Genomic DNA, 24,192 nt, shown 5'->3' on the forward strand with positions numbered 1-24,192 from the left:
GCATTATTTTTTTAATTTTTTAAATTTTTTTACATCTTTATTGGAGTATAATTGCTCTACAATGATGTGTTAGTTTCTGCTTTATAACAAAGTGAATCAGTTATACATATACATATGTTCCCATATCTCTTCCCTCTTGCGTCTCCCTCCCTCCCACCCTCCCTATCCCAGCCCTCCAGGCAGTCACAAAGCACTGAGCTGAAGGTTTCCATAACGGTATCTTCAACTCAAAAAGGCTTGTTGCTTGGAGAAATAGGTGCTACTGCTAAGCTCCCTGGGAGCTCTGAATACCACTGTATGACACGGGATTCTAGGTTTCCCCTTAGCCGTTAAGAGGGCTCCGAGTGACCTTTGAATAATCTTGTTCATTGTATTTGATCTACTCTGCTAGACAGGATGAGAGGGATATTAAAAACAAAAAAAAAATAGAAAGAAAGAAAACCAAAAAAAAAAAAAAAAAAGGGAGAGAGAAAGGTTTAAAAGTACAGAATCAATCTCTCCCATCTACAAAAGAGCTTCAGTACTTCAATGGCAGGGATTTATTCCCAGGACAGAGATATTTGAAACTTGGAATCTTCAGGAGATTCAGAGGCTGATGGTATGCATGGAAACCTCTTTTCCTAGGCCTTTCTCACCTACAAGAGAAGGCAGGGGGAGGTAAAGAATGGTTGTTAGAGAAAGGAGGAAAGATAGGATGACTGAAGATTGCGCAGGGCAAAATGCAGGAAGCTGTTGGAGGTCTGCTGTTTCTCCACAGGCGACCAGGTGGCTGATAGCATGCACCAGTTACATACAGTCTCAACAACTGATTTCAGAGCTTCTGGAGACACCACCTTAGAGCCTAATAGAACACATGCGCTCTGCATACTGCTTAGGGACTTCACATCCTCTGAGTGACGGCTTATCAATTGGAGGCTGTTTGAACCTGACAACTCAGTGTCAGGAACAGTGAAGATTAAACATTGAAGATGAAAATATCTCTCCCTCAATTTACCATCCTCCACTCTATTTAGAAGCTACCAGAAGAGTCTACTATCGTTGACATTAACCAAAACAAAAGCAACTCTCAGGCTGAATACGCTCAATCCAAAGCAAGAGCAAAAGTATGGAATTACAGAGATGGGTGAGAGCCCTTCTTCCTTCAATCATTCTTGATTAACTGGATGTAAATATTAGGATCAAAGTTTCATGACCAAAAAATTAATGGTAAATATCATGTTCCCCATGTTTTCCTAGACTTATTATAATTGTGAACTTGCTGGACATGAAAGACAATGGGTATTGATGTCACCTTATCTCTACACTCTCCATTTCTGATAATTATCTGAACTCTTATCATTTTACAGAGCTTTCAAATGTTATGAATGGAGAATTGGCCAAGATTTGTAGGCAATAGGAGGGTACAGAGGGACTGAGAAGCATGAAAATAGAAATCCTCTCTTGGTCCTTGACTAGGTTGATGCTGTCTTTTGTGTGCCCATTTAGCCCATGATTATCTGGATCATCAACTGAAGGGGACTGAGATCATCACGTTCTTCAGTTACTGGCACACAGACTCACTATTTCCTCCAAGGCTCCTCTCTATTATATTTCATTGTAATTTTTAATTTCCTCTTTATACTCTTTAAATTTTTTATTTAATCTTTTGATTTTTTTAATTTTCATGACATATATTTTTATATCTCAGAATAATATACTACTTAATCTTGTACATTTTTGAAATTTCTATTAAATGCAGAAAGATTTTTCTAAACTTTCTTTTTAACTCAATATATGTTTCTGAGAGTCATCCATGTTATTGGGCATAAGTCTAATTCACTCATTTTCACTGGTGTATAGTTTTTCATTGTATGAATGTAAGTTACTTATTTACCTTATCAATGAACATTTGAATTGTTTCAGATTTTTTGCTATTACACACAGTGCAATAATGCAAATCTTGTACTTATGTTCTGGAGCACATCTGCAAGAGTATCTCCACAGTATGAAGCTAGGAGAATTCCTAGATCTTACAATATAAAAATCTTAGCTTTTCCAACATATTGCTTTTTATCTTGAAGAATTTTGTTTGTTTGTTTTGTTTGTTTGTTTATTTGTTTTACCAATTTACACTTCCACTAGCAGTATGGGAGTATTTTTTTAATCCTTACCTACATTACATATTGTCAGACTTAGCTTTTGCCAATCTGTTGGGTGTGCGATGCTCTTTCATTGTGGTTTTAATTTGAAAAATCCCTGATTGTTTTTGAGGTTGAGCTTCTTTTTATATATCAATTGACTACTTGTAAATCCTTCTCTATAAATTAACTTTTCAAGTCTTCTGTTCATTTGTAATTTTTTCTTATCAATATGCATTTTTGTATGTTCTGAATACTAATTTGTTGTCAGTTGTACATGTTCTAAATATCTCCTCTTAATGTGACTTCTCTTTTCTTGTTCTTTTGTGTGATTTCATAAGCAGGAGGTATTAGTTTTTATGTAGTTAGATCTATCACTTTTTCCTTTTTAAGTTAGTGCTATATTATCTTGTTTAAGAAACAATTCTCTACAGAAGGTCTACATATTCTCTTACGTTGACTTCTAAAATTTTAGTTTTGTTTTATGTCTATTAACCCAACTAGAATTTAGATTTGCATAGGAAGGGGGCCAATTTTATTTTTTAAATCTGCATAATAATTATCCCAGTAGTTTTATTGCAAAATCCATCCTTTAATTACTGACCTTCCTTATTAGCTCTGCCATTCTATGTACAGACTCTCTATTTTTATACATTATTCTATTTGTCTATCTACATTTAATGACACATTTCCTTCGTTACTACTGATTTATGATAAATCCTTAAGAAAAATTAGCATTTATGGTTTTTTCTCCAGGATTTGTCTTCTTTATTCTTAGATCTTCATTCATTTATAGACAGTTTAGAACTACATGTAAATTTCCATTAAAAATACTGTTATGATTTTAGTTTGGATTGCATTAAACATTTAGATAAATTTCAGGAAAACTCAAACATCAAGATTTTGTTTTCCAGTCAGTGAACACAGTCTGTCTCTCTATTTATAAGGTGTCCTATAATGGCTCTTAATCATAAAAAAATATTTCTGTAAATTTTGTGCACATTTATTTTTAGATTTATTCCTAGATAATTTATTTGTTTGATACAACTGTAAAGAGTATTTTAAACTACATTTTTCTGTTATTATCTTATTGCTATAGAAAAACCAATACAATTTCAGATATTGATCTTTTAACCAAGAATTCTAGAAAAACAATTCTATTGAATTCTAATAATTTATGGTAGGTGCTTTAGTTTATTTCTTTTTTCATAGATAATCATATAATCTATAAATAAAGTTCTATTTATTTTTTCCCACCTTCATATTGTTATTTGTTTATATTGTCTTACTTTCTAATCTGGTATTTTCTGTACATTGGTGAATAGAAGTGGTGATAGGTAACATTATCTTATTTCTACTCTTAAAGAAAATTTCTCAGTTTAGTTATGTTATAGAGTGTTTGTTGTGTGTTTTTTAGTGACATACTTTGTTAAGTTAAACATTTCTCTCCCATTTTTAGTTTACTGTGTGGCTTGGCCAAGAGTAGTGTTGAATTTTATCCAATGTCTTATAGACATCTACTGAGATAAATACAGGATCTTCCTCTTCTTTTAAGCAGTGAACCACCTTAATAATGTTATTACAGCTTTGAACTAAAACAACAAAAACAGTGATATGGTCATTCTTTTATGTAGCTTGGTGAACGTGTGGGGTTTACACTTAGAAGTGAAATTTCTACGTATGCTTAGGGTATCTGTATGTCCAACATTAGTAGTTAATGCTAGTTTTCTAGAGTGGTTAATCAGTTTGCACTACCATTAGCAGTGAATGAAAATACCATTGCTACAGATTCTTACTGCTTTCCACTGTAGCTGAGCTCTAGCACAGCCCAGAAGTTACCCACCTGCTTCGGGCCGGCACTGGCTATAACTGCTGTGTTCCTACCTCACGTGAGTGGTAATGCAGGCCATGGTCCATCCAGGATAATAAGACCTGCTCTCTTCCAACATATAGCACATCTGTGGCATCTGGCCCTCTTCCACTCTAGGCTGCAATTTCCCTTACACATAAAGATGCTTCTAGCTTCCACTTACACCAGAAATTTTAGTGATAAAATCTAAGGTGACTCTCAGTCACCCCCTCAATTCTGCAGTTTCTCCAGGCTTGGGTTTAGGGCAGAATCTAGCACCCCATGCCTACTTTCCTTCTGGTTCTTCACCTGGTATTTGCTGCATTGTTGTGTTATATTAGTGTAATCATGTTCATCTCCATTTTACAGTCATCTGTATGATGTTCAAGGCCAGGCCTTCCATGTCACTATTCTTAGCTTACAGATCAGGGTTTGGACACAAAGTAGGCCTTGACATATTTATTCAGTGAATGAGAAGAATGGAGTTGAGAGAAATGAAGTGACTCATCCAAGTTTATATAGAGGCAGAACCAGGGCTAGAACATAAGTTTCTTAACGCTAGCTCAGTGCCCTTTATACTGTACATTTCTGCTTCTGGTTCAGCTCATTTCAATTTAACTTAATGCAATTCAATATATTCAGTAATGTAAGGCAATCTGTCAGGTATTGTCAGATACATAATATGACATTCCCTTTATCCCCTAAGGGAGCTGGCAGAATGTTTCAATAATATGCAATTTACACTTTAGTAAATTATATATACATTTATAACAACAATCAGATTAGATGAAATAAAAGTTGCCTGAAGAAGTATACTTACAAATGTCACCTTTAGCTAACATGCATTTTTTTAAAAAACTAAAATGGAACATACATATCATTTCTGCCTCAAAGCAAGTCATCTTGAAATGACTACATGTATTAAATCAACTTTATAAGTACATACTTTGCACCATTTTCCACTAATTCTTTTAAGCATGAAATAACTTCATATTTGAATATTCTATTTATGAGTAAAAACGGATATATCAAGATTTGGGAAATGAAGATTCAAATTTTTTACATGTATTTTTCTTTTGCTTTATAAAACAAATGTTTTTAAGGTATAATTTACATATAGCAAAATGCACACATTTTAAATACATACTTTGATGAGTTTGACAGACCAATATACTCATGTAAGCACTGTTTTGCAATCAACTACTACTGCCCTCTACCCCAGGCAACCACAGAGGTAATTTCTTTCACTTTAGATTACTTTGGCTAGTTTCATAACTTCATATACTTGCATTTATACAGGATGGATTCTTCTATACCTGGCTTCTTTTGCTCTGTGTGATGTTTTTAAGATTTGTCCAAGATGTTGCATGCATCAGTATTTTGTTCCTTTTTACTGCTGAGCACTACACCATTGTAAGATATACCACAATTCAGTGTATTGACCAGTTGATGGGCATTTTTTTGCTTGTTTGTCCAAATTGGGGTTATCATGAATAAAACTGCTATAGATATTTGAGTACAAGTCATTGTGTATACATATGATTTGATTTCTCCTGGGTAAACCAAGGAACGGCCTTGTTCAGTCATATTGTAGGTCTACACTTACCTTTATAAGATACTAGCAAACTGTTTTCCAGAGACTTGTGCCAGTTGACATTTCCATCAGCAGTGTAGGAGAATTCTAGTTGTTCTATATCCTTGATTTTGTTTGGTATTCTTGAGAGTAGTCTCGCCTGTTCTCAGAGACTGACAGTAATGTTCATATTGGCTAGATGATATCAGGAGAGGGACAAAATGATATGAACTTGGTGATAAAGAAGCAGGCTTTATGATTCAGGAACACAATAGCTTCTCACCCAAGTTTGAGCGTAGGAGGAGAAACACAACAGAATTGATCAATGGTTCCAAACACTCCAAAAAGCAGCTTTTAGACAAAATTTCTCTTGGTCAGTGTTGCAGTGAGAAGAAGATCAATATAGTGCATTTTTCATAAATTTAATTTTAGAGCTATGTGCTTTATTCTGACATTGTGTTATTCCTTTAACTTTTTTTTAATTGAAGTATAATCAACAATTTTGTGTTAGTTTCAAGTGTACAGCAAAGTAATTCAGTTACACACAGATACACACACATATTCTCTTTCAGATTCTTTTCCATTATAGGTTATTACAAGATATTGAGTATAGTTCCCTGTGTCATATAGTAGATTCTTGCTGTTTACGTATTTTATATATGGTAGTGTATATATGCTAATCCCAAACTCCTAATTTGTCCTGCTCCCACCACCCAGCTATCCCCTTTGGTAATCATGAGTTTGTTTCTAGGTCTGTTGTTCTTCCTTTTTTGATATTAACATTTTCTCTTTTTTTCACAAAGGGGATAGATGATATATGATAGTTTTTCTTATTTTTATTCTTCACTTTTCATAAATCCCTTAACTTGGCATGAGTAAAAGATGGCCTCACTAATTAAGTAAGCCCCCAAAAAAGTACTTTTGGAATTTTACTCTGTTATGAAAGAGTAAAATTCCCATATTCTGGGAAGCCCTGACATAGGTATTCCATGGAGGCTCTGTGCAACTGCTCTACTGCTCAGGCTCAGAATGAAATTCTGACTCCTTGTCAAGTTTAAATAGCTTAGGACCATAAAATAGTTAAGCTGGAAAGGGACCTTAGAAATTATCAAATCCAAGTAGCTTCATTTTTAGATGAGGTAACTGAGGTCCAAATTAAAGAAGCATCTTGCCATTTAGCTTCTTTTGGCAGTTTTATGAGTAGAACTGACATGGTGTTTTTTTGTTTGTTTATATTTCACTCTGTCCTGTTTGTTTCTACCTAGTTCTCCATTATGGTTGGTACATATCAGGACACTAAAGCACATGTTACTATTTCCCTGTCTGCGCAATAATGTTAAACTTTCATCAGTATGATCCTCCTGATGAGCTCTAGCATTTTTGGTAGCATTAAAGCATGTATAAAACAGCCATCCATTCTCTTGGGAGGAATCAGCTGTAAAAGTAACAGTAGCCAAGGTGAAAAAATAAGTTTTGGGTTTTTTGGTCAAAGTCGTTAGACATCTGTTTTGGAAAAGAAATAGGAAAAGAGGGTTTTTTTGATATATCGCTGTTTGACTGGCTCTATCCCGGCCAAACACACATGCTTTTGTACAGCTGATCTCTCCACTTGAAGTTTTCTTGTTTTGTTTTGTTTTGCATCAATCAACTTTTCAAATAAAACATGATGCGGCTAAGAAGAGTGTGGATTCCTTCTCTGGCTCACTTCCTTCCAGGATTCTCCACTCTTTTCAGTGTTCTCAGGTTTCCTAGCTTCACTTTTCTGGTTCCCTAGTCAGAATGCAGAGAGGTTTACATGTGACTCATTGGAGTCATTGTTTTCACAAAGTAGAGGACTCTTAGCATCCAATGAAAAGCTGTAGGGATGAGAAATTACTTGTGCTGTTTTGTCTGCCATCTTTAAACTCCTCCCAGCTCCCAAACTGTCTGCTTTTGTTTACTCTCCAGTAATTTCAGGTAGATGTTTTGATATTAAGTCCAGGTTTTTATAGTTGTTTTATGCAGTGAGTAGGAGTCATCCTGCATTTCTTAATCCATCATACTTGGATGTGAAAGTATCTGTGCTGATTTGATTTTTTTTAAATATTTATTTATTTTTATTGGACTATAGTTGATTTACAATGTTGTATAACAACAGCTCCAGGTGTACAGCAAAGTGATTCATTTATTTTTATATATGTGCTGATTTGATTTTTAATATTTTATTTGGTTCAAAGGAGCAATAACTTGAAATAGCCTGTTTGTCTCTATTTATTTTATCAACATATTCCCAAGAAACTTAAGGAAGTGTATAAATATTCAAATATCCAGATTTGGGGGAAAGATCTTGACATGTATATATGTGTGTGAATATATACACAGTCCTTCATCAGAAGTTCGTTTAATAGTTATCAATTCTCTGTCAATACCTACTAATCCTTTCAGTATCTTAAATAGAATATATTGTAGTACAGTATTTATTTATTTATTTTATTTATTTGTTTTGGCCATGCCGTGTGGCATGCGGGGATTCCCTGACCAGGGATTGAACCCGTACCCCCTGCAGTGGAAGCATGGCGTCTTAACCGCTGGACTGCCAGGGAAGGCTCATATTGTAGTACAGTATTGATTAATGATTAGGAGTACAAACTCCAGAGCTAAGTTATCTAGTTTTGAATATCAGCTGTGTACCTTATTAGTTAGGTATCCTTAGGAATTTTACTTAACATCTCAAGATCTCAATTTTTTCAGCATAAACAGAGACCATAGTTGTACATATTTGATAGGGTGGTTGCTGGAATTAAATTAGCTAATAGATTTAGAGGGCTTAGACGTGTGTCTGGCGCATAATAAATAATAAATTTGAGCCACATGATTATTGTCTTAATAGAAAATTAGAAAGAAAGGTAAAGAAAATAATGTAAAGCAAGTAGATCTAATGGCAGGATATCTTGAGATTTTGAATGGAATAACCCAGCTGAACAAATTTTGGAAAGAATCTGTAGAAAAAATTCAAGATTAAGATTCTACTAACAATATCTGGTGGTACCTACTTTTATCAAATGGCTTTTCTCTCTCAGTGCTAGACTGCAGAGAGGAAATTGGTAGTATCCCAAGCCTAAATTTATGAATATAGCAGATACTAGTAGTTATTGTATCAGTCAGGTTAGGTGACGTGGTGATGACAAATAAGAACAAAACAAATGAACAAATATTCATTTTATGGTTATGTTGCTTCTCTCTTTAGGATTGGCTGGAGCTCTGCTGTGTGTCATTACTGTCTTCACTCTGGACCTGGGCTGATGGAGGAACTGCCATCCAGAACATTGGCAGAGGGAAAAGAGAAGGTGCTGAGATATCTCACAATCGGCAATTAGATGTGAAACCAGGAAATAACACTCATCAAGTTTGCACATAACTCACTCGCCTGAACTCACATGCTTCTATCTAACCACGGGAGGCCAAGAAGTACAATTTTATCATGAGCCTCTATGGTAGATAGCAGGAAACATTACTGAGAAGCATTAATGACTATCACAGTTATCAAAATATTAACAGATGGCATATTCTTATATTGCACTTTAGAGCACAATTAAAATAGCATTCTTCTTATATACAACACTTAATTAATCTGCTGATTAAACTTCTGAAAAGCATATAATTGACAATGCTTATGAGAAAAAAATGGGAGATTTTTAGTTAAATCTATTGCTGCAAGATATTAAAGTAGGCATAAAATTATACTAGACATTTTTATATACTCTTATTTTCCAATATTAGGTCTCTTTTATCTCTCTTATTAAGTAATGATAAATTATATGCTGAAGGAGTGTTGATACTGTGTTTGATGCTATATAAATATACTAACACTCAGAAAAATTATTCAGTTCTCTTAAGCATTCATTCATATGAATTATCTGACATATTTCAGGTTCAACAATTATAAAATAATGGGCATGTTTTTTCCATGACCGTCAGAAGCTTGATGTTTATTGGTAGAAGTGATCATGTGAAAATCATTTCCAGCTCAATCTTGGGGAATAATAATGAGAGTCATGCTCAGATGGGCCTCATCAAAACTGCCTGAAGGATCCCTCAGAATAATAATCAGGAAATCCAATTGAAAGATCTGAAAATGGGATATTGAATAAGTTTGAGTGAAATGAAAGGGTCAGTATGTGGTAAATTTGAAATAATAAAATCAGGGAATATTAAACCTAAGAGAATCTTCAAGTCACATCTATTTTGATGTCTCTCTCTTACACACTAGGAAATAGATGTTATGGGCTTAACCAAGATAATCCTAACTGGTTGCAGAGCTAAGCTAGTACCCAGTCCAGTAACTACCAACTGGGTGCTATTTTTTACTGAGCGTGGTTCACATCAGGAAGTGAAGAGTAAATGAGAGTAAAGTTTATTTTTAGTATTTTCTCCTGAAATAGACAACCTAGTAAATTTCCATTATACTGTTTAATCTCTGCTGCACTCACCAAAGCACATTTCCTCACGGAAAATAACTCTAAACTTCAAGAGCCAAAATTTGTCACACAGATTGATTTCTGACCTTGCAAATCCTGCTTGGAAAGCATATTTCATCTTTTTAAAAATTTTAACACATATTTTCTATTGACTGAATTAGAAGAGTAGCTGTGTCACGATTGTGTTTAACGTCTTCAACAATTCACTCTCCTTTGTCTTCATTGTTTGAATATGCACTTTAAAATATTAGTTTGATAACCTGGGAAATGCATATTGAAGCATTTTTGGAAGTGGCCAAATAAAACTAGAAAAATCTCTGTAATCTTTTTTTTTTAATTTTAACTGGAGCCAATATAGTTAGAGATAGTCATGGGAATTGAAAAATAGCTTTTATGGCTGTGATGCCAGACCACAGAAAATGATGTACAGCATTGTCGAAGTGGGGAAAAAGACTGGTAAAAGAAAAACATAACAAAATATACAGGGAAAAATTATACTAATCAGATCTCTGGAGTTGAGACATTTATGAGACTATATGCAAGATTTAACTCCAATTGCTCCTCTCTGCCTCTCTTGCGAATATACATTGTTTAACCATTGCTGCTAAGAGGTGAACCCAAGCTTTCTACTCTTCCATCTTGTCCTGTGTTAATACAACCTAAGTATTCCCATCCCTTCCATGAATTTGAACAGTTACATTTCTCAGACTAAAACTGAACTGCGAGTGACAGTCCCCAATTTTTCCTAGCAAATATTTAAGCTGTGTTCTTACTCTAGAACAGGTATCTTGGAGATGTTCTCATGTTGAAACATTTTAATTAAGACTTAAGCAAACAGCTGTTCTTCTTTTACACCATCAATAACACCATTCTCATCATCTGTGTTACATTTTGAGCATTATGATAGGAAACACTGTGTAATGTGGTATTTAAGCCACAGGCTCTCCAGCCCACTGTCTGGATTTGAATCCTGATTTTGCTACTCAAGATCTGTTCAACCTTAGTACACTTACCTGAACTATTTGGGCTTTGATTTCCACATATGCAAAACAGGGACAAGATTGTCCTGTCACTTCCAAGATTAGGTTGCAAAAGAAGTATGTCTTCCATGATGGATGCCTTTCCTCCATGTCTCTCTCACTCTGGGAGAAGCCATGTGCCACGTTGTGAGGTAGCTCTGTGGAGAGATTCATGCAGTGAAAGATTATAAGGCCTGTTAACAATCACTTGTGTGAGCTTAGAAGCTATGCGTCCCACAAATCCAGTGGGGCCTTCAAATTCCCCCTGACTGTGACCTCAAGAGAAACCTCGAGCCAAAAGGACCCAGCTCAGCCATGCCCAGATTCCTGACCCATAGATCTTATGAGATAATAAGTAGTTGTTGTTTTAAGTCACTAAATTTTGGGGTGATTTGTTATGCAGTAATACAAAACTAATACAGTGAGTGTGAAAATCATTCTAAACACTGTTCTTATATTATTTGTTATGGCATCAATAATTCTTTATCATTTAAAATTTTTTCCTATGTAGCAAATCTCATTATCAAGTCATATACATTTATTCTACTGATTTTAACTTTTTCTCAATATCATCATTATGGTCTCTTCCGCTATCTGAAAGTAGGTTCCTATGAAACCTTTCATAAGCGCAAATGTGTAAATCATAGAAGCAAATACCTTAGGATGCATTTTGCTAATGGATGCACTGAATAAACTGAGATAAAGCACGGATGCTTACAGACACAATTTTAAAGCTATGGCAATTTGATGCTGAGATGCTGGTGTAGTTCCCAGGGAAGGAGCCCGATGGTATCACTCTTGCAGCTTGGGGGCTCACTGCAAAACAAACAAGAATGCTATTTTCACTTTTCACCTTTTTTCATAAAAGCAAAAATCCTCTTTGGATTTCTTTTTGTTAGTGGAACAGGTACTACTATAGGTCTTTCACATGAGGCAAGTGGTGTAAAGAAAACTTCCGAAAAGCCAAGGATGACTGTATATCAAAGGTCCTTTTCTTCTCTCATACCTCCTCGAAGTGGGTGTAAATGCTCCTTGGTAAAAAGAAGGACAGGAAAAGCAGTCAAAGTCACGGGCTGCTTCAATAGCTCTAATCTCATGTCAGTTTGTACAGCCCACCCAGAGAAAGAGCTGCCTCTACTCTGAGGTCCGGGGTTTCTTTCCGCATGGCTCTACATAGAGGAGAATGGGGGAGTCAATGTGGTTATGCAAGTACATGAACCGTTAATCACACAAATTTGAAAACTCGGTTAGCAGGTAAAAAAAAAAAAGAAAAAAAAATCTCTGGTACCAGACATTTCCTTAGGCATACAGAATTAACTTAACCCTTTTTTTATGTCCTACATGAAATTCCCCTTTTGTGGCTGCATTATTCATTGTCCCATCCTTCTTAAATTCCTTCCCAGATCTTCCCCCAAGAAAAAGCTAACTGCATCATTTGCATGTCTGCCTCTTCTTTTAGTTTACTCTATTGATATAGAATTGTATCTATTTAATGTGATTACCATAATTTGTGGATAGTGCAGTTTTAGATGAGATATGAACTCTGGTTCAACACCTTCTGTGTACTTTGCTCATCTCAATTGGAGTCACAAGGAAATAGACATTCTTGTGTTTGTGTGTGTGTGCATGTGTGTGTGTGTGATTTAAATATATATTTTTAAATTTTTAATTTATTTTTTAGTTTTGACTGACCGGTATGATTTTTCCTAAATTTATTAAAGCAACTTCATTTATTTCTACTAACTAAATCTACCTTTAATTCTCCTAAATGATAGATACCCCTTCTGATAACTTTTTTGATAAATATTCAACATTTCCTCTCTTTCTAAAATTTTATCTCTTTTTAAAATTGTGCTACTTAATGACTTTTTCCCGTCTTTCTAATTTTTTTTTCTCATATTATGTCTACTATAATAATACTATATATTAACACAAATATTACTTCTTTATTATTATTATAATTCCCCATACCAAATCACAAAAAAATTACTAAATGTCCCAATCCTTTTTTCTATGGGTTGACATTCTCCCATTCAAGCCAAGGTACTACATTCAAAAGCAATATACTTTGGCCTCCAAAAGTAGCTCTAACCTTCTTCTTGCCTAAGTATTCAAAAGTTGCCCAGTTTTTACCTATCTCTCAATCTCATTTTTGCCTACTCGAGCAATAATGCTATACCAAATTTTCCCCCAAACCTACTGCCCAGTATTCCTTACACCACTCATTACTCTAATCTATTCTCAGAGAGAAGCTCAGATATGAGGCATACTCATTTGAAATGGACTTGATCTATGTATCACCTTTGACCAAGAGGGCTGCATTCTGCAGTTTTCAGACATCTGTATTATGCCTCTCTCCCAATGCCAGCCATTCTGTGTTCAGGCTCACCACTCTAGTACCCAGAGGCATGTGATAGGACTTTCGTTTCCACCAAGGGGTCCTAAATTTCACATCTCTAAACATTGGATTCAAAATGCTTACCCAGTCACCATTTTGTGTTCCACTACATGAGAGGTTTATATGCCCTAGTTATTTCCTAATATGGTCAACATTTGTCCCAAATGAGGTTTCCATTAGAGTCAACCAAGAAAAAGCTACCAAGATTACCACAATTTATTACATCTGTTTCGAGTACAACTTTCCTGTCAGTATGTTAAAATAAACCACAGAGGTAGGCCTAATGTAATTTAAAATATATTAATTAAGTTCAAACAATGGACAGTATGCTAGTCTGAGTGCTAACTCCATAAAATTGTGAGCCAGAGAGACAACATCTTTAGAGGGAGATGGAGAATGTCTCTACTGGAAATGAAATAGTAATCAGGTACATTTTACACAGAAAAGTGTAGCAGTACAGTTTTTTTTATCAAAACATCATTAATGAGAAGACAGTGTGGTCAGATGTAAAAGCAACTGGATTTGGAGTCATTACACCAGGGTCCTGGTTCTGGTATATCAACTCAGGAGACATGCAAACTTAGATAAATCATGTCTACTACTTGGATTCCACCTTCCTCAAAATTTCAATGTCAGACCAGCTCATCCCCTATGTCCCTTCTAGCTCTGAAATGTATGATTCCACTTTTTCCTAAGCCTTATGGATACTCTAAGCTATGCTTGTAATGAAATTGATGGAATAAATATTTGCAAGTTAAACTCAGTGACTTCTCAGTGACTGCTATACATTTACTGTTTGTGTCCCCTCAAAATTCATATGTTGAAAACCTAATGTCCTGGATGATGGATTAGGAGGCGGGACCTTTGGGAGATGATTAGGTCATGAGGGCTCCACCCTCATGAATGGGATTAGCACCCTTATTAAAAAGACCTGAGAGAGTTCCTTTCCCCTCCTGCCATGTGAGGTTACTGCAAGAAGACGGCCATAAATGAACCAGGAAGCAGGCCCTCACCAGACACAGAACCTGACCATATAGGCAAACTGATTTTGGACTTCCAACCTCCAGAACTCATGGAAAATAAATTTTGGTTGTTTACAAGCAAATAAACAAATAAAATAAAAGTTTATAAGCATATAATCCAGTCTATGCTATTTTGTTGTAGCAACCCTAATGGACAGAGACCAATGTCTAGGATCATCTGTGCAGTTACTTTCACCAGTCTTGCAGAATAAAAATCACCCCTTTCTAGTACATGTCTTCATAACAGCCCTTCTAAGAAAAATCTCCTCTGATTTCAGTTACAAAGCAAAGGCAGGAAACTGGCAAAGAACATCCTACTGAGGTATTGACCACGTGGTCTTTTTAACATTTTATGGCCCAACCTGAAGCTTCATCTTCCTTGAGTATATTCATTGCTTCTAAATGTTTTGAAAGATTTGAAACTACTTCTGGCAAGAGACATTCCCATTGCAAGGCTTCTTCCTAAAGTACGATAGGTAATGCCTCACATAGAACATGAAGGCCTCTATTACAGCAATTATGGATGGTTGTTACTTTTGATTAAAATTAAATTAAATAGCACTTGAGAAATAAGGAGAGATTTAATTATACTATAAAAACTGTCAGCCTTTCATTTTTAACATCTGTTAGACATGCATGCCAGTTGCAATGGTGTGGAGTATTTGCCAGACACCTAGTCAACAAACCCCTATGAATCATCTGAGAGCTGAGGCAATGTGATTTCAAAGAGTATACTTTCCAAGTCCGATGACTTGATCCAAATTAAGTACATGTTAGGACTTCCTGATTCTAATTTTTCTTCATTTTACAGGGAACAAAAAGTGTTTCCAGCTTTTTTGCTCTTCATTATGATGGATTTGATCTGGCAAGTCATGCTACAGCAAAGAGCTGGAATACTGCAAAGAGGAGCTTGTTTCCCTGAAAGGTGCCAAATGTGTAGTGTTTTGTTGCCCTCGTGTGATGTTTCTGTAAAGGTTATTTTTAACTTTGATATTTAAAAGGCAAAATCATTAGAACTCTCAGCTCTGGAAAATGTTTTTGGCCTAAACGGTTTTGGATCAATGTTAACTAATTAGCAGGCAGGCAGGTGGTAGCTGGTGATGCATTTGTAGTAGATAAACTCTCTCCTTTTAGTTCTTCTTTCAGTCATCAATATATGAACCAGAGAACTGGAATGCAACTTCGTAAAAGTAACAGCCCCTCTGCGCCTCTGTTTCCTTATCTGTTAAAAAGAGGATTTCTAGTAGATAAGCAGGCCTAGCTTTAAAATTCAATAATCTTCAAATGTCCTTATCTCAAGGTGGTTGAGTTTATGACTCTTATTTTCTTCTTAAATTTTTTTCTTACTTTTAGGGCCTTTTTAGTTTCCTTTATTTATTTATTTTTCTTTTCTTTTCTTTTCTTTTAACAAATAAGTTTAGGTTATTTTAAAAATAATCAAAAATGCTATTTACTTCTGTTTTTTTTTTTTTAAAGGTGTCAATTTCTGAATTACCTCTCCCCTATATTATTTTCAGGTATAGTTATGAGACCTCTGGGGTTGACTTCATCTGTTGCCTCCCTCATGTTACTACAAATTAGAAACACAGGCCTTTGGCCATTATGAATTAAGATTCTTCCACTGATTGTGCTGCAGCATTGGCTACTGCAGTCCATTCTGTTCCATTCGCTTGCAGGTACTTACGCCTTAGAGGTAACTGGTGCTTTCTTGGATCCTGAGACATCCCTGGGCTATCATGGCAGTCATAAGGGGCACAGATTCAGTGATATCCATCACAGGGGTATTTGAATTCCCTCTCCTGTTTTTGCTCTCTTTTTATGGACTTAATCTCAAAGGTATCCAGGTCATTTTATCTATTAATTTATTGAGTAAACCTTTAGTGAGCATCGTCTGTGTGCTCGGCATTGTTCTAGGGCCTGGTATAGAACACAGACCATTTCCTCACGGAGCTTATGTTCTATTTGTGAAGTCACTTTGTGACTCCACATTCATGTCCTGTGAGCTCCCTTCTGATAACAGCTGAGATGAACTAGAAGCCATGGTTTTATTTCTAGGTAAAGAACAAAATAGCAATACCTATTTGTGAAATGATAACGGAGGCTATCATTTATTGAGTTATTTGAATGCATAGAAATAAACCACGGATGTTTGTAATCCTCAAAATAATGCCATCAGATTGGTGTCGTTACATTTTATCAATTAAACACCGATTTACAGGTGAGGAAATTGAAACTAATAAAACTGTATCGCTTGCCCAAAGTTGCACAATATAGAAACTATACAATCACAGTTGGACCCAGGTATTCCTAACCTCAAAGTCTTGCTCTTACCTTTGTACAATATTGTGGCTAAAATGAGCAGCAAGCTGAATCATAGAAATTGGGGGAAGTTAGAAATTTCTGCCGGAAAATATTTTTATCATTTATTTGATTAATCCTGCAGTTACCCACTGGTTGTTCATTATTTGGATTAAAGTATTTTCCCTTATTAAACTTTAGAAAGCATGAAAAGGGTAATAAATTAAACTATTATCATTTATTAATACTTTGTTGAGAATTTATCATAAAATTTCCTACTATGCATAATAAAAGAGAATACTGACTTTGGGGTTCCGTGATTTGGGCTCTTTTTTCCCTCTCATCTTAATAATGGGTGACACATAAACACACTTCCTAAGACAAGCAAACAACTTTACCCAGGTGTTTATTTGTACATATGTCGTGAAAGACTTTATTGTTAACACTGAAAGGTCTGAGATGGTTTTTTCCTTCTTGAGGGCTAACAAGCCTGCTGAAATTTCAGGGATGCTGGCAGATGACACAAGGCTCCTGAGACAGGGACAAATGACTTGATTACTCACAGGAGAGCAAGCAGCATGAACATCAGCCTGTTTGGCACCAGTTCCCCTAATCTCAGTTCCTTTAAGGTGCTGTAAAGTGGAGCAGAGATCCCTGCACACACAGGGGCTTGTCTTACAGGAGTAGAGACCTAAGTTTAGGGAAACAATATTTGATACTCAAAATAAGCATGCCTTCCTTTGCTCCTATGAGGATAGTGTCTTTTTCTTCCAACATTATTGAAAAGATAGTCCAGAACAAAGGCAGTTGGTGTTCTTTCCTACAAAACATGCAGAAATGTTAAAGATACATGAAGAACTGCCTTTCAACACTCATGATTTGACCATGTCCCTGCTTCATGGAATGGCTTCTCTCAGGTCTTGCTGACTTGTTCTTAAGTATCTCATAAGGTTCTCCTTTAGGACACTGTAAACCATATGCCCATACATGAATCTATTTTTGTCTCTATCTATGCCCATCTATTTTTTTTTACTACCTTTACTTTCCCCTTCATCGTGATATTCTGAATTATTTTCTTTGCCCTTCATCTTGATATTCTGAATTATTTTCTTTCCCTTTTTATTAAAATATAGTTGAATATTATTTTTTATTGAAGTATATACATATTTATTTTTAAATTTTATTGAAGTATAGTTGATTTACAATGTTGTGTTTAATTTCTGCTGTACAAAGTGACTCAGTTATACATATATGTATTATTTTTCATATTCTTCTCCATTATGGTTTATCACAGGATACTGAATATAGTTCCCTGTGCTCTACAGTAGGACCTTGTTGTTTACCTATCATATACAATAGTTTACATCTGCTAATCCCAAACTCCCAATCCTCCCTCCCCAGAAGTTTATATATATTTTTAATTGAAGTACACTGAATTATTTCCTTTGCTTTTGAAAATCTGCAGTGTTTATATTTTTGTAGGCTACCTGAAATGCCATTTAAAAACAAATCAATTAACTTCTGTGTAACGCACCATCCCAAAATTTAGTGACTTAAAACAGCAGTGATCTATTAATTCTGACAATTGTGTAAGTTATTCGGAGGGTTACTTTGCTCCTTCATCAGGGCTCATTCCATCCTGCTTCATTAGCTTGAGGGTAGGCTGGTCTGCAAGGTCCAAGGTGGCTCCACTCACATGGTGGGTGGGTAGTGCTGGCCTTAGCTCTTCTTCATGTGACCTCTCATCCTCTAGGCTAAACTGCCTTTCTTACCTGGTGGGCTCAGGGCAACATTCCATGAGGGAAAAGGCAGAAGTTGAAAGGCCTGTAAGGCCTAGTCTCTGGATTTGTACCAGATTCTATTGGTCAAAGCAAGTCCCAGGACCACCCAGATTCAAGACGATAAAGAAACAGAGTTCATCATTTGATGAGAAGAGCTACAAAGAAATTATGACCATAAATATTCTATTCCAACTAAAAAGTTAATGAATAAACTTATTTTATGGTGACTTTCAGTAAATCACTTGACTTCTTTGGAATTTAGTTTCACCCCCAATAAAATCCAATATAAATTTTTAAAAGTTTATTTATTGATTTATTTTTTTATACAGTGGGTTCTTATTAGTTACCTATTTTATACATATTAGTGTATATATGTCAATCCCAATCTCCCAATTCACAAAATCCAATATAAAGTTAAATGACATGCAAGGTCCCTTTCAGATCTCAGTACCTCTATGTCTAAGATACTTTCTAAAGTGCCATTTTCTGAGACTAATTAGGCTGAGGAAAGCATAGGAAGAGACTATTGGCATTAGCTGAGGGTGTGTGTAAGCCTGCAAGTAGATGAAAGGATATATCTGCAGTGTTAGGGGTGTACTCAGAAAAGATACAGATGGCCACTAAAAGGGGAGTTGGTGAAAGAGATGAGATAAAGGCAAACTGAGTATTTAATCATTTTGTTTATAGTGAGTTATACAAGTTAAATCCTGCCTAGATAGTTCTAAGTGCAACTTCAAAGCCAGAGAATTTACATTTTGTATTTCGGTAACTCTCCTACCCCTAATGGGAAGAATTATATTTAAAATAATTAGACCTCCGTATGATTTGACAATAAGCCTTTAAAAATCACTGGAAGTTCATATCAAGACCTCAGTGACTAAATTTGCTGTTAGTAATAGTCTCTGCGTTTCAGGATCTTTGGGTACAAAGCACACAAAGATAATGAGAATAAATTCAAGTAAAGCCGATTCCCTGAAAACTCAATTTGCCTGTTGATGAAAATAGCAGATAGCAAATTAATAGATTGCCATATGGATTAGGATTTCATTTTTCAAAGTTTAATTATTCATTGCCTTTCAGCACGTTAGCTGCATAGTTCTTAGTCTAGTTTGGTTTAAGGTCAGGATCAGGCATGTTACATATTCCAGTTTATATTTAAATGGGTTTTCGCACCCATGTAAGTGTCTCTCTTCTTTGTATTTTTAAGCTTTTTTTTTCTTCCCCTGTGTTTGCCTGCCCCTGGAAGCACAACAGTTGAAAAAATTTCTCAATTCCTCTTTAAGGTATTTGATATGTTTTGTAATTAAGGTGCCTTGGGAATTGATCATATGACACATTACTTTTCTGCAAGTTAGCTTTTGGAAAATTGGCTTTTGACAAATTTGTCATTTTGTAAATGGGTTATTTGACTTATTTGTCATTTAATGAGTTGGTCATTTTCTGATTTTGTTATTTATTGAGTTTGTCTTTCCAATAACTGGTTATCATTTAATTGACCTAGGCCAGCAGTGTGCTGGAGCCAGTGTGCCCCAGACCATGAGACCCTACTGCGCATGTCTTCTAAACTTCAGATTCAGTACATAAAATTGGCCATGGTGGGAGCGTTTGGACCACAGAAATCTGCAAACTCTTCAAATAAGGGCTTTTTTCTTTTTGGAGAACCAGTTTACTAGCCCACCATTTCCTAGAACCCATCAATTCTTAATAGTAGTTAAAAATTCAACGTCCTATACATACTTTCTATTAAAAACAGTCAAAATATTTGTGGCTTTCAGAGAATTACCAAATAAGTCATTTTGGTATATTCGCACCAGTAGGTGATAATGATTATAATAATGATAAAAATATCAGCTATCAATGCTAGCCTCTTCTCCATATCAGGTACTAGAGAGGTCACTTTACATGTGTTCAATCCTCGATTATGAATGAGGCATTATCATTCCCATTTTATGAGTGAGAAAATTGCACTTCAGCAAGAACCAAGATCTAATTTCAAAATTATTTTCCATTTTGCTTCATAGCCTTTTGTGGCTGAAATTCAGAAGTTCTACCTCTGAACAAAATTATCTCATTTTTAGAGTAAGAAGACTAGGGAACTGGGAGAAGGTTAAATGTCATTATAACTGTATTGATTGAAACTCATAACATTAATGATATAACCTTTAAATTCACATATAGACTGAGAGTGCTTTGCTCCAAAAAATGTCTGGTGAGACTGACTTTCTGTATCTTTGCTAGAGTCTATTAGGATGTACCTTGATTTGGGCCATTAGTCACAATTTTCTAACCATGTCCCCACCCCCAAAAGTGATATTTCTGCAGCAGGAAGGGAATTCTGAAAATGGATACTCTACTCAAAAAAGCACATTAGAGTTAAACAGTACTTCTGTGTTTTGAGATATGTTTGGTAATGGGACAAATGTTTACTTCTCTTTATTGATCTATAAACACATGCCTCCAAGCACTTTAGTAAATTAAATTACTGGCCATTTCATGCACAGAAAAATCACTTAAAGTTACCTATATCTTGGAACAATGGACATTTACAGTGAACTCTGGAATGGGACCACCAATTGGTGAACATTATATAACATGCCTGAAAGTAAGGGAATTCTTATAACCACTATCACCAAATATCATCCCAAATACAGGCGTGATAAACCAGATCATTTACTAGTAGCCCATGTACTTCAAATTAGTTTCCAGGGAATAGATTAAGAGCTGGGCACAATTTAGTAGACTAGCCAGAACAATAAAATTCTAAAAAGCAAATTGCTTGAGTCTTCTGTGCCATTTTCCCAGCTGATCTTTAAAATCTGTGATCAAGTTGCTTGATATCACTGTTTAAGTTTGGTTCAGTTTATTTTTTATTTTATTTTTTTATTTTTTGTGGCCACTGTTGTGGCCTTTCCCGCTGCGGAGCACAGGCTCTGGATGCGCAGGCTCAGCGGCCATGGCTCACGGGCCCAGACGTTCCGCGGCATGTGGGATCTTCACGGACCGGGACACGAACCCGTGTCCCCTGCATCCGCAGGCGGACTCTCAACCACTGCGCCACCAGGGAAGCCCGGTTCAGTTTATTTTTTATACAGATCAGAATGTTCAGAGAAGCAAAAAGACCTTAATCCTTAAAATCATGCCATGGAAAGAAATCAAGAAACTATTATTTTAAATCTCCTGATGGCTTTCTAAAGCAGTTATATTAAATGCTAAGTTTGTTATAAACTTATATTATCAGTTATATTAACTGATAAGTTTAAGTAACTGATGCAGATTTTTTTATCCATATATAGGATTAACAGTAAGTCAATACATAAAGTATATGAAGCATCTTGGGATGTAGCTTGGGATGTAGTAAAAGTGAATTGTAGAAAATATGATCTCATTATCTTCATCTTTTTTTTCTTTGTTTTTTGGAAGATGGAAGAAAGAAAGTCAGGAAAGTTATCTCTTCTAGAGAAATTAGCAAGTTAATAAAAATGACCATTGGTTGACATTTTTAGAGAATAACTATTAATAGTTAGGTAATTATGCTTGCTATTTGAATAAAGACTTGCATTTGATAGAAAAAGTCCTTTTATTGTTAAGTGAATAGTGCTATATTCTTGTTCACTCAATTTCCTGACTAAGCAAACACAGCCTGGCATTCAAAGACAAGACACATTTGGTAGCATTAATGGCATTACTAATATATATGCATAAGAAGGAGTGACATATGACAGGCTTGCAAACTCTAATCAATAAAACTCCAACCATCGCCACTGAAACTCTTAAAGAATTGATTTGACTTAAATGGAATTTTCTATTTACCGAAATTCATATAGGTTTTCATGCCCAACCAATATATAAAATCCAGAAGTGACCAAATTGAAAGAGAAATAGGAATTTATAAATTCCATGAGATAATAAGGAAAGGTTTTTCTTTTACTTATATTTTCAATACATCTAATATGATGCCTTGAAGTTAGTATGAGACTAATATATCTTTATTGGTGACTTACAATTGACCCTTCAAAAACTCCATATCCACGTTTCCTCCCCTTCCACAGATTCAATCGACCACAGACCCCGTAGTACTGTAGACTTTGCTATTGAAAAAAATATCCATGGATAAATGGACCTACATAATTCAAACCCACATTGTTCAAGGGTCAATGGTTCTTAATTTCTTTTTCACATTTCTATATTGTATTTGATTATTTTAGCATCAGAAACCAATTTCTGGAATTCTTTCACATGTGATTCAATGAGTTGCATGACTTTGGAAATGGGATTGTCTCAAAGCATAGGAATAACGGGGGGAAAAGATGAAAAAGATTAAAGATGGACAGTTTTGGTACTAAACACAGAAATAAAACTTTTGTGCATCAAAATCATGTCTATATATGCATATGATACACTATATATGTGTGTGTGTGTGTGTGTGTGTATGTATAAATACAACTAAGAATACAAACATGTGAACCAAAATCTGGATAAATTATTTGTTGCTACATCATGTTAAATAGAGGGTTTCAGAACTCTGCATTCAAGATTGGGCCAAAGACTAGCTATATTAGCGTTACCTGGGAGCTTGTTAGAAATGCAAACTCTCAGGGCCCATTCTGTCTATCACGTAGAAATCTGCCCTTTAGTAATAACCTTGGAACATTTATTTGCACATTAAAACTTGAGAAGCAGCACTTCAGAGAGTAGACCTTTGCCACTGTGGTCCCTGTAGCTGCTCTAGTACTACCCTTCCCAATGCTTGGGAGTTCAAGCCTGCTTTGAATTTTGTGAAAAACTCAGCAACGTGCAGTAAATTAAATTGTTTTCTAAAGCTGATTTTTAAATTTGTGACAAATATAAGCTTCAATCTAAAATGGAATATTTAATAATTGAGGACAGTTAATTATGATATTTGTATTATATTGATTAAATACAAAAGTTATGAATTTATATAAATAAAAAAATTATGACAAAATACTAATAAAAATTATATCACCTACATAAAGCCTGATAGAGAATAGCAAAAAGAATTGTGTTGGGATTCTTGCAATGACATTATTTTCAGTATTTTTACTTTTTTCTTGAATATCCAGTTTTAATACATCATTACATGAATTAGAATTACATATTTTAAAAATTAATGTGCCGATCTGAGGTGGGAGGCGGAGAGTACGGATATAACAAGGCTGGTCACTAGTTGACTCTTCTTCAAGAGGCGGTGTAGAGAAGAGGGTTCATGATACTCTTCTCTGCGCTTTTGTTGTGTACAAAATTTTTCATTAAAAACATGTAAATAAATAAAATTGGAGACTTGAGTTAACAGCTTCTCCAGGCAAACACATAGTAGTAATTGAAAGAGCTATGCCTCTGAAGTTAAACACCTTTGTGTCTTGATTTGCCAATTACTCGCTTAGTCATGTGATATTTGTCAAGTTATTTACTCTTTCAACTTTTATTTCTACAGTAGACAAAAGGAGGATACTATATGACAAAGACTTATTAAATATTAAATTAAAAAAATATATATATATATACATGCACGCACACACACACACACAAAATGTCCTTGGCACCAATCATGAAACAGATATAAATTAAGGTTAAATCTCCTTTCTCTCTCATCTTTCCCTCTCTTTTTCATACCAGCTGTCCTAAGTTAGGCAAAATAATGAAAATATAATTCATATACT

The sequence above is a fragment of the Aethalodelphis obliquidens genome, unplaced genomic scaffold, assembly GCF_003676395.1.
Source record: "Aethalodelphis obliquidens isolate GAN/ISIS:26980383/991018 unplaced genomic scaffold, ASM367639v1 scaffold47, whole genome shotgun sequence".
NCBI classification, from domain to species: domain Eukaryota; kingdom Metazoa; phylum Chordata; class Mammalia; order Artiodactyla; family Delphinidae; genus Aethalodelphis; species Aethalodelphis obliquidens.